The following is a 6314-nucleotide window of genomic DNA, read 5'->3' as shown; positions in this document are numbered from 1 at the left end:
AAGGGTGTTCACTTCTGCACTGTTTAACTTTGTATAAAAAAAGGAAGCACCAGGTGCTGTGTCACAGGCCTCTAATCCAGCGACTGGGGACGGGGGTGGGGGGGGTGATGGTGGGGAGGCAGGAAGAGGCCAAGTTCAAGGCCAGCCTTGGCAAGGAAACTTAGCTAGACCCTATCTCCAAAATAAAATAAATTTTAAAGTGGCTGGGGACATAACTCCGTGGTAAAGCACCCCTGAGCACCCCGGTACCACAATAAATAAATAAGAAGCAACCACCATGTCCATCATTAGGGGATTGATTAATAAACTTATGGTACATCCATGAAATGCAGGGTGGACACAGCCATTGGAAAATGGGAACTATGAACTAGATCTGCATGTGCTTAGATGGGAAGTTCCCCAACACACCCTGTGAAGAGAGAAGCTGGATTTGGGGTGCAGTTCAGCACATCCCCAACACCGAAAGAGAGAGAGAGAGAGAGAGAGAGAGAGAGAGAGAGAGGTTGAGGAGAAAGGTAAGGGATAAACAGTATGTGAAATATAGGGTCCCATCTATGGGCTTTTTAAGGGTCGGGGAGTAAGGTCATGGAAAAACTGGTCTGAGAAAATGACTTTTGAAGTTTATGATCTCAAAATGATTTGATATTGTAACCATAGTTATAATTAAATTCATAATTAAAATTTTAAAAATCGGTTCACCTACATGGCAAATCTTGCATCCCCCGGGGGCCTACGCTGATCCCTCACTTCCCGTTTGAAAGTGAATTAATTTGCGGATCCACGCTGGAGCCGCTGCGCTCACCCCTCTAGGGGAACCGAGACGGTGGCCGAACCTCCCACGTGTGGCCACCAGGGGGCGCGCCGAAGCCGCCAAACTCGCTACGGAACTGGGCGGTCCCCAGAGAACCATCCCCAACCAAAAGCCCTGTTCTTTCCAAAAGGCTGATGGGGTCTCCCCACAGGGTGTTCACACCCCGTCTCCTCGTGAGTAAACGAACTTAATTGCAATTTAATTTCTTCTAAATTGCATCAACAATTAAAGAGAAATGACTCCCTTCCCTATCTCTTTTCTTTTTCTTTTTTTTCTTTTCTTTTTTTTTTGCAACAGGCTCCTGGTAATTTCCGGAGTTTAATGAAGTCCTTTGTGGGGGAAGCAATTGGATTTCAATGACCTCCTCCCTGGAGCTCGCCCCAGTGAGCAGGATCTACCGTCTCCACCTAGTTCTGATTGACTGTGAGTCTCCCAACCTCTCCTTGCCTCTCCATGTTTGCTGTCTGATGATAAATAACCTCCTTTCGCAGAACCGGGCATATAAATATGTCTGTCTTTCTGCAGTGTCATGATTCACTTTTTCAAGTACAAAGGGTAGAAAATGGAAAGCCTGTCTCCTGTTGGGGCCGATCCTCCCTCCTCCCTCCTCCCTCCTCCTTCCAAATTGATTTCTGCTGTGGCTTGGTGCCTGCATCCTTCACTCTTGTGGTCTCAGATCTTGAAGCCTTTTACTAGTGGCTACCATGTAAGGAGGAGGACAGAGGTGAGTTATACCTGGCATGCCCTTGTTCTCCACGTCCTCACCACTCCATGTCCTCACCACTCCATGTCCTAGCCACTGGGGGAAAGAAGCACACAAACACAAACACCTATGCTATCCACAATCACCAAGAGGTAGAATCAACCCAAATGTCCATCAAATCATGAACAGGTTTTAAAAAAAATGGTCTATCCATACAAGGGAGTATTAATTAACTGTAAAAAGGAATGAAGTATTGATGCATGATACAAGGTGAATAAACCTCAAAAACATGCTATCTTGTTATTGTGACATGCACCTGTATTCCCAGCTGCTTGGGAGGAGAAACAGTAGATTAGTGTTTTCAGGGTTGGGGGGGGGGATAAAGACCGGTTGACTTAATAGGTATGGGGGTCTTCTTTGGGGTCGTGACAAGGGAACTAGGTACAGGATGCACGATATTGTGAATGTCCTCGTTGCCACTGAATTGTTTGTTTTAAAATGTCTAATTGCAATGATCTGAATTTCACCTCCGTTAAAAAGAAAAAGGCCCAGTCCGCATGGGGTTTCCATCCTAACAGGGATGGACTGACAAGGAACCCTGAAGTGGGCAGACGACATGTAGAACAAGGGCCAACAGACAAGGTGTTCCCTTCTGTCCTGAGGATGTCCCGGCTAAGGGCAGGGAGAAATTCTAGGTGACAGGAGTCTCCTGCCCGGCTCAGCTGGTGCCTGGGATGGAGTCCCAGGGCCAGCTCTGTGACCCTGTTCAAGTCACCTGACGAGTCACCCGACGAGATGCGAGCTGCCCGGTGCCCCCAGGACACTTGTTGTTTCTGGGTGTGTCTGTCTTCCAAGTCTGAAGCCCTGTCCCTGTTGCTGACGTTTTGAAGCTTGTTACTTTGGGACCCAGAGCTCCCTGGGGTATACAAGAAACCGCCTCCTGTTTCTGCTTTGGCCTGAATGACCCGAACATGAATCCCTGGTCCCAGCCAAGGCTCACACCCAGCCACTGTGGTCTGAATGTGGACTGAGTGTCCCCCGGGCCTCCTGTGAGGTATGGAGAGCAAAGGCTTCATCCAACTGCGGTGTTCGGAGGTAGGCCTCCGGCAGAGGTTGGGGTTAGATACGGTCATCAGGGTGGAGCCACCTGATGGAATCCTAGGACTTTAAAAAGGAGAGCTGTGGGCTGGGGATGTGGCTCAAGCGGTAGTGCGCTCGCCTGTCATGTGTGCGGCCCAGGTTCGATCCTCAGTACCACATACCAACAAAGATGTGGTGTCCGCCAAGAACTAAAAAATAAATATTAAAAATTAAAAAAAAAAAAAAAGGAGAACCGAACTGGGTGTGGCAGGCACAGGCCTGCCATCCCCCTGACTCAGGGAGGCTGAGGCAGGAGGATTGCAAGTTCAAGACCAGCCTCAGCAACTTAGCGAGACCCTGTCTCAAAATAAAACATTTTTGAAAAATGAACTGGGGGGGGGCGTGGCTCAGTGGTAAAGTGCCCTGGGTTCGGTCCCCAGCATCAGAATTCTTAAAAGGGGGCCAGCAAGGGGAAGAGGGGAGGCTGGGAGTAGCTCAGCACTTGCCCAGCAAGTGCAAAGCCCTGGGTTGATTCCCAGCACTAAAAAAAAAAAAAAAAAAAAGTAGGAGAGAGGCCATAAAACATGGTCCCTCTTCCTCCCTGTGATGTCTTGTGCTGCCTCAGACTCTGCCACCAAGAAGGTCATCACCAGGTGAGGATCCTTAGACCTTGCACCTCCAGAGCTGAAAGTCAAAATAAACCCCTTTTTCTTTATAAAGTAGCCGACTTCGGGTATTTTGTTATAGTAACAAAAAAACTAATATAGAAGCCAGTAAAGAACCTCAGGAGGGCAATCTCCCTCTCTTTAGTAGCACAAATCTATGCAAACCTGCCCTACCTGTGGAGGTTCACCTCTGGCATAAAGGGGATCAGGGTGACATGGCACATAGAGCCCCATCCTGTGGAAACTTTGTGATGATTGTTGGGGTACAAAGATAGCCCCTAGGAAAGTGAGAAAAATCCCCAGGGTCCAGTAGAGGGCACAACATGACTGTTTTGTCAATGAGAAGGAGAAGGGCAGAGAAGGAGAAAGACTGGCCCAGCATTGCACAGAGCCTGCCTGAATTCTGCCTTTCCCCAGCAGCAGGCCCAGGGAGGGGTCCTGAGTCAGGCCTGGGGTGGGCAGGTGTGACCAGATCCAGAGGTGAGCGGGTGAGTGACCGCCAGAGCCATTTGGTTGAGGGGGTGGAAATTTGAATAGATGAAGAGGTAAAAGCCACGGCCGCATTTGCTGAGGGGCTGATGAATCCAGTGTGTTTCAAAAATCCAGTGTAAATGTCAGGTTGGGTTTTTCTTGAATTTTCTGGCAAGTGAAATTTATAACTTGGATTATGATCTTCTTGAAAAGACAAAACCTGAGCTTTTCTCCCTTGAGACCTCTAAAAAGCTTTTATTTATTTTTGGTACTGGGGATTGAACTCTGGGGCACTTGACCACTGAGCCCCATCCCCAGCCCTATTTTGTATTTTATTTAGAGACAGGGTCTCACTAAGTTGCTTATCTCCTCGCTTTTGCTGAGGCTGGCTTTGAACTCGCAATCCTCCTGCCTCAGCCTCCTGAGCCTCTGGCATTAACGACATGAACCAGTGGGCTGGCTCTCTGGAAAAGCTTTTAAAGAAACTGCAAGATCCCATAAATATGTACAATAACTATGGGTTAATCAAAAAAATTTTTTAAATGTTTAAGGACATGGAGAGGTGAACTATGCTGATTTTGATTTGAGCACTACACACTGTAGTATACATCACATTATTACATGGTGTCCCATAAATTTGTACAGTTAACATAATGACTTAAAAAATAAAAATAGGGCTGAGATCTAGCTCAGTGGTACAGCACTTGCCTAGCATGCATGAGGCACTGGGTTCGATCCTCAGCACCACATAAAAATAAACAAATAAAATAAAGGTAATCTCTCCATCTACAACTATAAATAAATAAATAAATGAAAATAAATTTTGTAAAAAGGAGACGAAATGGGAATAGTTCTGGAATGGGTGTATGTACAGGGTGCTTAATATATTAAGCACATCATGTGATTTTTTTTTTCTTTCATTCTGGGGATTGAACCTAGGGGTGCTTAACCACTGAGCCACATCCCCAGCCCTTTTTTATATTTTATATTTAGAGACAGGGTCTTGCTAAGTTGCTAAGGCTGGCCTCTAACTTGTGATCCTCCTGCTTCAGCCTCCTGAGATGTTGGGATTATGGGGATGTGCCACTGTTTCCAGCTGAATATGTTTGTGTTTTTAATCTTCTCAGCACCCTTGGAGTAGGTCTATTCTTAGCCCCATTCTAAAAATGGTAAAGTCAAGGTTCAGGGGAATGAAGTCACTCATCCACAGTCACATTGCTTCGAGGGGCAGGATTTTCAACCCCCATCAAGTTGCTCCTGGCCCTGCCTGGCATTTGGAAATTTAACTTCTGAAAACAATTCCTAGGAGCCTGGGAAGATCAACACGCTGCCCAAGGAGAATCCTAAGCCTGTTGGCAAGTGCTCACCAAAATGCAGAATATTCCTCCACAGGAACGTACAACATAAAAACAGAAATATTTTAGAAGACGCATAGAATCTGTTTTTTTTTTTTTTTTGTAATCCTCTTTACAATGTTCAGAATTATCGTGATTTCAGTTTGGGAATCTCTTTTCAGGGCTGGATGTCACTTCTGGTAGAGTGTGTGCTGCGTGTGCGGGAAGCCCTTGGTTGCAGCCCCACAAAAGGAAAAAGAGAGAGCAGGAGAATTTCTTCCAGTTTAAGAACAGCTGGCTGTCATCCCAGCGACTTGGGAGGCTGAGGCAGGAGGATGGCAAGTTCAAGGCCAGCCTCAGCAACTTGTCGAGGCCCTAGGCAATTAACAAGACCCTGTCTCTAAATAAAATAATAAAAAGGGCTGGGGATGTGATTCAGTGTTGAAGCGGCCCTGGGTTCAATCTCCAGTACCAAAGAGAGAGAGGGAAAGAGGGACAGGAGGGAGGGGGATGGGAGGGCGAGGGGAGGGGGAGGGGAGTGGAGAGGAGGGGAGGGAAGGGGAGGGGGTAGAGCTGCTTCTCAGCTCGGGATGTCTTTTTCTTAGGGATAGAGGGTAGGATTTAGGGGAAGCAGCTAGAGATATTTGGCAGGGGGCATTTAATTCTGTCTTTATAAGACCAGCTCTTGCTCTGGAGAGGGCACCTCCTCCAACAAAACAGTCCCCTGGGATCCACAGAGACAGACACACTGTGGTTGCCAGGCTCTGGGGAAGGAGGTGGGAATGCAGGGTGACTGCGTAATGGGTACCAGTCCTCCTTCTGGGGTGACAGAAAAGTTCTGGAACTAGGTAAAGGGCAGTGGTTGACCATGTTGCAAATGTGCTGAGTGCCACTGAGTCACACCTTTAAATTGGCTAAAATGACAGGCTTCATGTCATTTAACACAAAACAACCCATGAACAGCCTCCCTCCCCACTCACCTCCTTCAGATCCAGCCACTGCTTTTTTCTCTACTTTTCTAGAACTTTTAGTGGTTTTCACTTGCATCCTTTGAGATCATCCAAGCCAACGTTTATTTATTTATTTATTTATTTATTTATTTATTTATTTATTATTTTTTTGGCACGGGGGATTGACCCCAGGGCTGCTTCACCACTGAGCCACATCCCCAGACCTTTTTATTTTTATTTAGGGACTTTTTTTTTTTTTTTTTTTTTTTTTTTTTAGGAATTGCTTAGGGCCTCCCTACA

At 46.6% G+C, this 6314-nt stretch overlaps 1 long non-coding RNA gene across 1 annotated transcript; it reads left to right on the top strand.

The window, feature by feature from the left end:
• The first annotated feature begins 903 nt into the window (after positions 1 to 903).
• LOC308651450 lies at positions 904 to 5473 on the top strand. The gene is made up of 3 exons (XR_014022556.1): positions 904 to 984; positions 1109 to 1234; positions 5247 to 5473. It is a non-coding gene; the product is annotated as an uncharacterized lncRNA (long non-coding RNA).
• The last annotated feature ends 841 nt before the right edge of the window (positions 5474 to 6314 follow it).

The sequence above is a fragment of the Spermophilus citellus genome, assembly GCF_964194105.1.
Source record: "Spermophilus citellus genome assembly, chromosome: 6".
Classification (NCBI taxonomy): Eukaryota; Metazoa; Chordata; class Mammalia; order Rodentia; family Sciuridae; genus Spermophilus; species Spermophilus citellus.
Note: the sequence above shows the minus strand (reverse complement) of the source record. Positions and strands in the feature narration are given on the sequence as shown.